The sequence below is a fragment of the Dipodomys merriami genome, unplaced genomic scaffold (genome assembly GCF_024711535.1).
Source record: "Dipodomys merriami isolate MVZ:Mamm:240054 unplaced genomic scaffold, mDipMer1.0.p SCAF_11, whole genome shotgun sequence".
Classification (NCBI taxonomy): Eukaryota; Metazoa; Chordata; class Mammalia; order Rodentia; family Heteromyidae; genus Dipodomys; species Dipodomys merriami.
The window spans coordinates 31,815,026-31,823,249 of record NW_027202382.1 but is presented as its reverse complement, the minus strand read 5'-3'; the positions used below and the strand labels follow the sequence as shown (position 1 = coordinate 31,823,249).

Here is an 8,224-nt window from a genome sequence, read left to right as displayed (position 1 = left end):
CCTGGTAACTCTAACTCTCACCCAGGCCTAGCAGGTGGGGGAGGGGAGAGAGGGTGAGGGCGGGTTCTTACCAACTGGGAGGTGTTCTGGCTCACTGGCCAGTCCCTATGCAGTCCCTAAGGTAGCCTAGGGTCAATTACTTGCCCCTGAAGATGAACGCACTGTTACAGTTTACGAACACAAGATGTTTGAATCCTTGTTGTTTTAGGACACAAAATTCTACTTAACCAGTCACTCTTACACAGTGATAAAATAATAGTTTGTTGGTTGTTTTTTTGTTTGTTTGTTTGTTTTTGGTTTTTAAGAATAGCAGCAAGTCGCTGGTGGCTTACGTCTGTAATCCTAGCTACTCTGGAGGCTGAGATCTGAGGATCGCAGTTCAGAGGCAGATCAGGCAGGAAAAACCATGAGCCTCTCATCTCCCATTAATCACAGAAAAATCCAGAAGTGGAGCTGTTGCTCAAAGTGGTGGAACACTAGCCCTGAGCAAAAGAGCTCAGGGATACCACCCAGTCCCTGAGTTCAAGCCCTAGAACAGACCAAAAAAAAAAAAAAAAAAAAAAAGAACAGCTGGGCACTTGTGGCTGAGGCCTGTAATTCTGGCTATTCAGGAGACTAAGATCTGAGGGTCCTGGTTCAAAGCCAATCTAGGTAGACAAATCAGAGAAACTCTTACCTCCAAATAACCATCAAAAAGTTGGAAGTGGATGTCTGGCTCAAGTGGCAGAGTACCAGCCTTGAGCAGAAAAGGGCAAATCAGCACCTAAAACCCTGAAAGTACTGATAAAAACTAAAATAGAGGATGCATTTTAGAGAAGAAAAAACAAAAAAACAACATCTTTGAGCACTCTGCTGACTGGCTATAACTAAGAACTTCACCATAATCCTTATAACGCCCTGAGGTAAGGTAACAGAGGTCTAGGTAATGGATTAGCAAGGCCATTTACTAGTTTCTAAGTGTCAGAGCCTAGATTTGGCACAATTCTGAAAACTCACACTGCCTCTTACCCTTTTTTTAATCTTTCTGCACATTTCTTCCCTACATGAAGATGAGATTATGAATTGAGATTGAGATTATGAATGGTTTATACCTAGTTAATGGTAACTTAAAATATATGTATACAATTAGGGCTAGGAACATGGCTTAGTGGTAGAGTGCTTGCTTAGCACTCTAGGTTTGATCCCTCAGTACCACATAAACAGAAAAAGCCAGAAGTGGTGCTTGTTAGTAGTAGAGTGTTAGCCTTGAGCAAAAGAAGCTCAGGAACAGTGCCCAGGCTTTGAGTTCAAGTCCCAGGACTGGAATATATATGTGTGTATACACACACACACACACACACACACACATATATATATATATATATATGTATACATGTATATATATATATGTATACATATATATATATGTATACATGGTTATGTGTGTGTATATATATATATATGTTTATATATGTAATTAGCTCTTATGCCATCTGGCCACTGTTTCTATAACCCTCAACTTCTAAAATTTCAGCTCTTGAGGGAAACAGGGGGTTCAAATGACATACCTTCTGGTATCTGTTGATAGAAAACACTACTCTTGCTCCAAATAGAATGAGATAGTTTATTCTGAACCAAATATAAGTGGCCTCTGCCTGAAACGTGATTCAAGTTCCCTAAGTGACATAATCCATTGTGGAAGAGGTTACATGAATTTTCACAGACTGCAAACAAAACAAAATTGTAAGTCAACATATTTACAAAATACAACGGGTGCTTCATCCAGTAGGTAGGCCACACCAGAGTAGATTTCTGATGTAACAGCACCTTTAGCTTTAGGGATTATAGAAACTGGTGGTCTACTAAGTTTAACAATAGGCTACAAATGATTTACAGAGATTGGCAGAGCTGGTCTACTGAGGGGACTAAAGACATCTTGAAATGATTTTTACTGTCTCATTGTAACATACATTTTTTTTCTGGGATCACAGTGGTCTAGTCAACTGGTCTGTAAACCTTGGACATTAGAGAACTTCATTCCACACATCCCTGAAGAGGCCTGTGGGGCACTGGACCCCTAGGTTGGGGTCTGAAATTCAGCGCCAGGTGGAATTTAAACAGGCCAATAAGAGATTGAGTTAGAACTGGAGTGAGAAGGGCCTGGAAGAGATTTTGTTCAGAATGGATTAGTATGTAACTGAACCTTGGAGAGATATGGGAAGAACGGCTGTTTGTTCCTGCTAACTCCTATGCTCCCTGCATGAGGACTACCAATGACTTCTCCAAAGCTCATCTGAATTTGGGGTTTAATCATCTATTTCCCTGTCCCTGAAGGACACTGCCTGCTGTAGTCACATCTGTTAGCAGTGTCCAGCAGAGAAGATCTGCTGACTAAATGAGTCAGACTCAGAAACATGACCTTAGGCATTCTCTGTCTGACCTGGAGTTATTCTGACTGCAAAATGACTCAGTGGGGATTAGTCAGGTATGAGCTGATTGTTTTTGAACACCACCAATATAGACACATCATAGATATTCACATAACATAGTAAGTCTTTAAGTAAATGGCATTAGATCCATGTTATAAGACAGTTAACAGAAACTTAGAATGATTATATGACTGGCTTATAAGTAATAGAGTACAAACCCAGGCCAATTAGGCCTATGAAATGCTCTAAAACACCATCCAAAGATGACCCAGTTTGTGTGTGTGTGTGTGTGTGTGTGTGTGTGTGTGTGTGTGTGTGTGTGTGTGTTTTGGGAGTGAGGGGGGGTCTGGTCGTGGGGCCTAAACTCTGGGCCTGGGTGCTGTCCCTCAGCTCTTCAGCTCAAGGCTAGCACTCTACCACTTGAGCCACAGCACCACTTCCAGCTTTTTTCTTTTTGCTTATGTGGTGCTGAGAAATCGAACCCAGGGCCTCATGCATGCAAGGCAAGCGCTCTACCACTGAGCCACCTTCCCAGCCCGGACCCAGTTTTTATAATATGAGTTAATTGTCTATTTCTAAACTTTTAAAAATAAAATTCAAACATTAGTTGGGCACTGGTGGCTCACACCTGTAATCCTAGCTATTCAGGAGGCTGAGATCTGAGAATCATTGTTCAAAGCCTGCCCTGACAGAAAAGTCCTCATGAGACTCTTATCTCCAGTTAACTACTCAAAAACTAGAAGTGGCACTGTGGTTCAAAGTGGGAAAGTGCTAGACTTGAGCAAAGAGCTCAAGGACAGTTTCCAGGCCCTGAGATCAAGCCCCATGACTGACAAAAAAAAAAAAAAAAAAAAGAATTCAAACATGAAAATAAATGGCAATGCTTAGGAATTTGAGGAATATATGGAAAGTTATGGCTGATGTTCTAGTAATCACATAAATCTGGTCAGGACAGTGATTCTCACGTGAGTGTTTCTGGCAACATCAGAGAATACTAAAAAAACATGGTTTCTACCATGTTGGAGGTTCTATGTGGTGTATTCCACTAGAATGGTAGAATTGGGGGGCAGGGATAGGAGGCAGTTCTGATAAGGGGCAGGGGTACTTCAACCACCCATTGTGTTGTAGGTTAGGACATGGGAGAGTTATTATCTTTTTTGGGGGGAGGGAGGGGTCCGCGTGGGGCCTGAACTCTGAGCCTGGGCACTGGCCCTCAGCTCTTGAGCTCAAGGCTAGCTAGCACTCTACCACTTGAGCCACAGTGCCACTTCCGGCTTTTTTTTTCTGCTTATGTGGTGCTGAGGAATCTAACCCAGGGCCTCATGCATGCAAGGCAAGTGCTCTACTACTGAGCCACCTTCCCAGCCAGAGTTATTATCTTAACTGGACACATGCTCACTTCTCAGACTAGGAGAGAATTAGGACCTCATTTATTTCCCATGCATGAGTGATTCATCATCCTCAGAGTTTTCACATGAAATTACTATGCCTTAAGAACCACATGTGAAAAGATTTTCAAGGTGTCTTTGAATAAGCAGAAGCTTACACAAAGTGGAAGTTTTAGTAAGGATTCACTTTAGTATAACAGGATAAATAGGGAGAGATTAAAAATAAAAGGGAGAGAAATTTTTTTCTCCCCACATAAGAAATAGGAGTAAAGGCTCAACATGGCAGATATTGTCCGATGACTCATCTTTTCTGAGTTGGGAGACTCCATGTAGTCATATCATCCTGCAAACCCTTGTTAAAAATGTAATTTCCTTCCTTCCTCATTTGTCTCTCTCACCTCCAATTCAGGACTCTGTGAGTATGTGTGTATGTGTATACACGTATAAATATATATACAGACTTACATACATACATGTGTGCATACTGTAGGTGCATAAATATACATGAATATATCACCACATATATATATATAACTACATTTATATATATAACTATATGATATATAAAAAATATACCAACTGATTTTTCTCCAATCAGACAGGTAAGTTATGAATATTCCTGAAAGTCTGATGATAAAGCTTATGCATGACTTAAAAAAAAAATCCTCTCTTTTCCCTTAAAAAAAATGTGCTTATTTGACTGTCTCCTTAGTGTTTAAAATACTTACTGATTGAATTAATAACCACACTTCCCACAAACTCTCAGAGTAAAACAGGCACTCTAGGGAACAGTACTCATTTTTTATGTGGTAGCTTTGCATACTCTAGTACAATATTAGAATTCTCTGTACAGAGATATTTTTAAAATATCTTTGGTAAGGCCTTTTAAGTAATCTTTATTTGGTATTTTAACATAATGGTTTTTCATTTAACATTTAAACAAGCTACACCAGTTTCTTGTGCTGCAGTAATAAACTATGAGTACAAAACAGGAGCAGGCACTGGGGGCTCAGGCCTATCTAAAAGGAAGAGAGCTGAAGGATCCAGGTTCCTGGGTAGCCTCTGCAGAAAAGTCCTCAAGACCCCATCTTGAAAATATGAATTAAAAATCAGAGCTGGCCGGGCACCAGTGGCTCACGCCTGTAATCTTAGCTACTCAGGAAGCTGAGATCTGAGGTTCGTGGTTCAAAGTCAGCCCAGGCAGGAAAGACCTTGAGACTTTTATCTCCAATTAACCACCAGAAAACCAGAAGTGGTGCCGTGGCTTAAGTGGTAGAGGGCTAGCCTTGAGCTAAAGAGTTCAGGGACAGCACCCAGGCCCAGAGTTCAAGCCCTGTGACTGACAAAAAAAAAAAAAAAAAAAAAAATTAGAGCTGGCAAGGGGCCAGTGGCTCACACCTATAATCCTAGCTACTCAGGAAGCTGAAATCTGAGGATCCTGAGGATCACAGTTGGAAGCCAGCCTAGGCAGGAAACTCCTACCTTCAGTTAACCATCAAAAAAGTGAAGCTGTGGCTCAATGTCTTCTTTCATTTTCTGTAAAACAGAAATAACAAAAAGCCTTTGTCCCAGCTATTTAAGAAATGTAAATAGGAGGACCACTGTCTGAGACCAGTCTTGGGGGGGGAGGGGAGGAATGAATGAGATTCTATCTGAAAAATTACTAAAAGAAAAAAGTGTTTGCTCATATTGCAGAGAGGTGACCTAGCAAGAGTAAAACTCTGAGCTCAGACTGCAGTACCACGAATTAATAAATAATGAATAAATTAATGAATAAATAAGTAACTAAACAAAGCTAACTTACAGCATTGAGAGCAAATGAAACAGAATATTAGATATAAAATGCTCAGCGTTTTCCCTAGTGTTAATTCCATTGTATTTGTTATTATTAAAAATAAGTTTACGGGCTCGGAAGGTAGCTCAGTGGTAGAGTGCTTGTCTTGCATGCGTGAGGCCCTGGGTTCGATTCCTCAGCACCACATAAGCAGAAAAAGCAGGAAGCGGCACTGTGGCTCAAGTGGTAGAGCGCTAGCCTTGAGCTGAAAAGCTGAGGGACAGTGCCCAGGCCCAGAGTTCAGGCTCCACGACTGGACCCCCCCCCAAAAAAAAAAAGTTTACTTATTAAGTGCACCATTGTGTAGGACAAGCAATGGAATCCCAGTTCTGCCCATCTGCAGTTTATTTGGGTACTAGGGAGATCATTTGAAGTAATTTGTTACTAACTTACTTAGCATCTCTGCACCATACTTAGTAGCAGTGACCTACTGGAAATAAATTTGATTGTCCCCTTACTAAACAATTGTAGAGACCCACCTAGGAATGAGTGGCTGTTCTGAGAAAGATTAGCTGTTGCTGTCAGTGTCATTGTTGTTACTATTCTCCACAAGCTAGTCTTTTTTCCTCCTTCTTTCTACTGAACCACGAGGAGAGGACTGTCTTACTAACAGAATGTAGAGGAACAAACAGAGTTAATAATCTCACACGTATTAACCAAGTTTGTCTGAATCTAGAGGTTTGTAATTGCTAGCATTTTCATGAAATCATACAAAATTGTATTCCTTGGATAACAAACGAGCCCCAAAATTTTGCCATCTAAAACAACACGTATTTTATTACCGCATGTTTTTTGTGACCCGGGCATGCAAAGTACAGCTTCCCTGGGTCCTCTGCAGTCTTAGTTATTGGCTGGGGCTGGGGGTTCCATCTGAAAGCTGGAGTGGGGGAAATACCAATTTCTAATATCACTTTCATTGCTATTGGCTAAATTCACTTCCTTAAGGATTGCTGAACTGTGGGCCACAGTTCCTTAAAGCTTCTGTCTGGAGGCTGCCCTCAATTCCTTGTTACAGGAGCATCTCTATGGTTCATTTTGTCTCATCAGTGCCATCAATAGAGAGTCAGCTAGAAGATGGAAGTCATAATCATTTCTCTTTAAAAAAAATTGTATCATCTTTAAATGGTTGTACAAAGGAGTTGTCATTCAACAGGCAGTTTTATAAGTATAGTACATCTTTCATGCTCACCTTTCCCTCCCCATCCTCCTCTTCCCTCACTTTTCTTAATTTTATAGAATATACATTGAATTTGTTACTGTATCCTTCTCCCCTTCTTCTCTTCAGAAGTAAAAGCCTTAAGAAGAAAAGTCACAATCTTTTCTAAGTTAATCACAGAAGTCATATTGTCATATCCTTTTGGTTAGGAACAAATTATCCAAGGTTTTATATATATATAGTAGAAAATGACTATCCAGAGATGGATTGTTTCAGAAGCATTTAAGAGTCTTCTCTACCTTTAGTCTTTCTTTTAGTCTTTCCCTTTCTCTCTATATTATTCTCTGCTTTTGTATACATTTGTCTCCCCCCTCTCCCTCTCCTTCTTCATTTTCCTCTCCCTCTTTCTACCTCTCCTTCCTCCTCTTCTCCCTCTTTCTCTCCATTCATTCATCCTCTAATCTATCTGGTTCTTCCGTCTGGTGAAACTGACTCTAATCTGCATATTCTATACTTAATAATTGCATGTTTTTTAGTTTATCCTACAAGTGAGACACAGTTAATGCTCAATAAATATGTTTGGGTTCAATTTAAATTTAATGTGTAAGAGAGCACTAATTTTTTTCTCTACCACATTAATAAAATCACTGTATTTCTGTGTTTATTTTGTTAATTTTTTATTTTTGTTGGTCCTGGGGATTGATAGGGCCTGAGCGCTGTCCTTGAGCTTCTTTTTTTAATTTAATTTTTTAATTGTAAAGATACTATACTGAAGGGTTACAGTTACATGAGTAAGGTAATGAGTCCATTTCCTATGGAGTATTGTTACCCCCTCCTTTGTTTTTCCCTAACCATCCCTTCCCTCCCCACCTCCCTAACTCCTCCCTCTCTTCCCCACCCCAAGTTGTAAAGTTCATTTTCAATTTAGTGCCTTGTATATCTCATTGTTACACTGGGTCAACCCGTATCCTTCTTTCAGCATTTTGTTATTTCCCTTCCCCTCCCCAAATTAGAAAAATGTATATACAAGATTCAGGGCACTGAAATCAAATACAGTGAAAACAGAGGTTATACCATGGGGGAAGAACATACAAAAGAAACAAAAAAAAATCACATAGTACATTATAAGTACATTAATCTTTGTCCTTGAGTTTCTTTTGCTCAAGGCTAGCACTCTACCACTTGATCAACAGCACCACTTCTGTCCTTTTCTGAGTAGCTTATTGGACATCAGAGTCTCACAGACTTTTCTACCAGGACTGGCTTCGAACTGTGATCCTCAGATCTCAGCCTCCTGAGTAGCTAGTTACAGTCATGAGCCAGCAGAGCCCAGCTAAGTCACTGTCTTCCTTATAAGCATAGCAAAATTCCCCCTTAATCTGTTTGTATGTATCTGTGCTAATGCTAGATCTATAACAAGTGTTTCTTTAATAAATGT

General features: G+C 40.1%; 1 protein-coding gene across 3 annotated transcripts in view; it reads left to right on the top strand.

Annotated features, from left to right (window-relative positions):
* Astn2 (astrotactin 2) overlaps positions 1–8,224 on the top strand; it is an 886,217-nt gene that overhangs the window by 669,520 nt on the left and 208,473 nt on the right. The window lies entirely within an intron of this gene.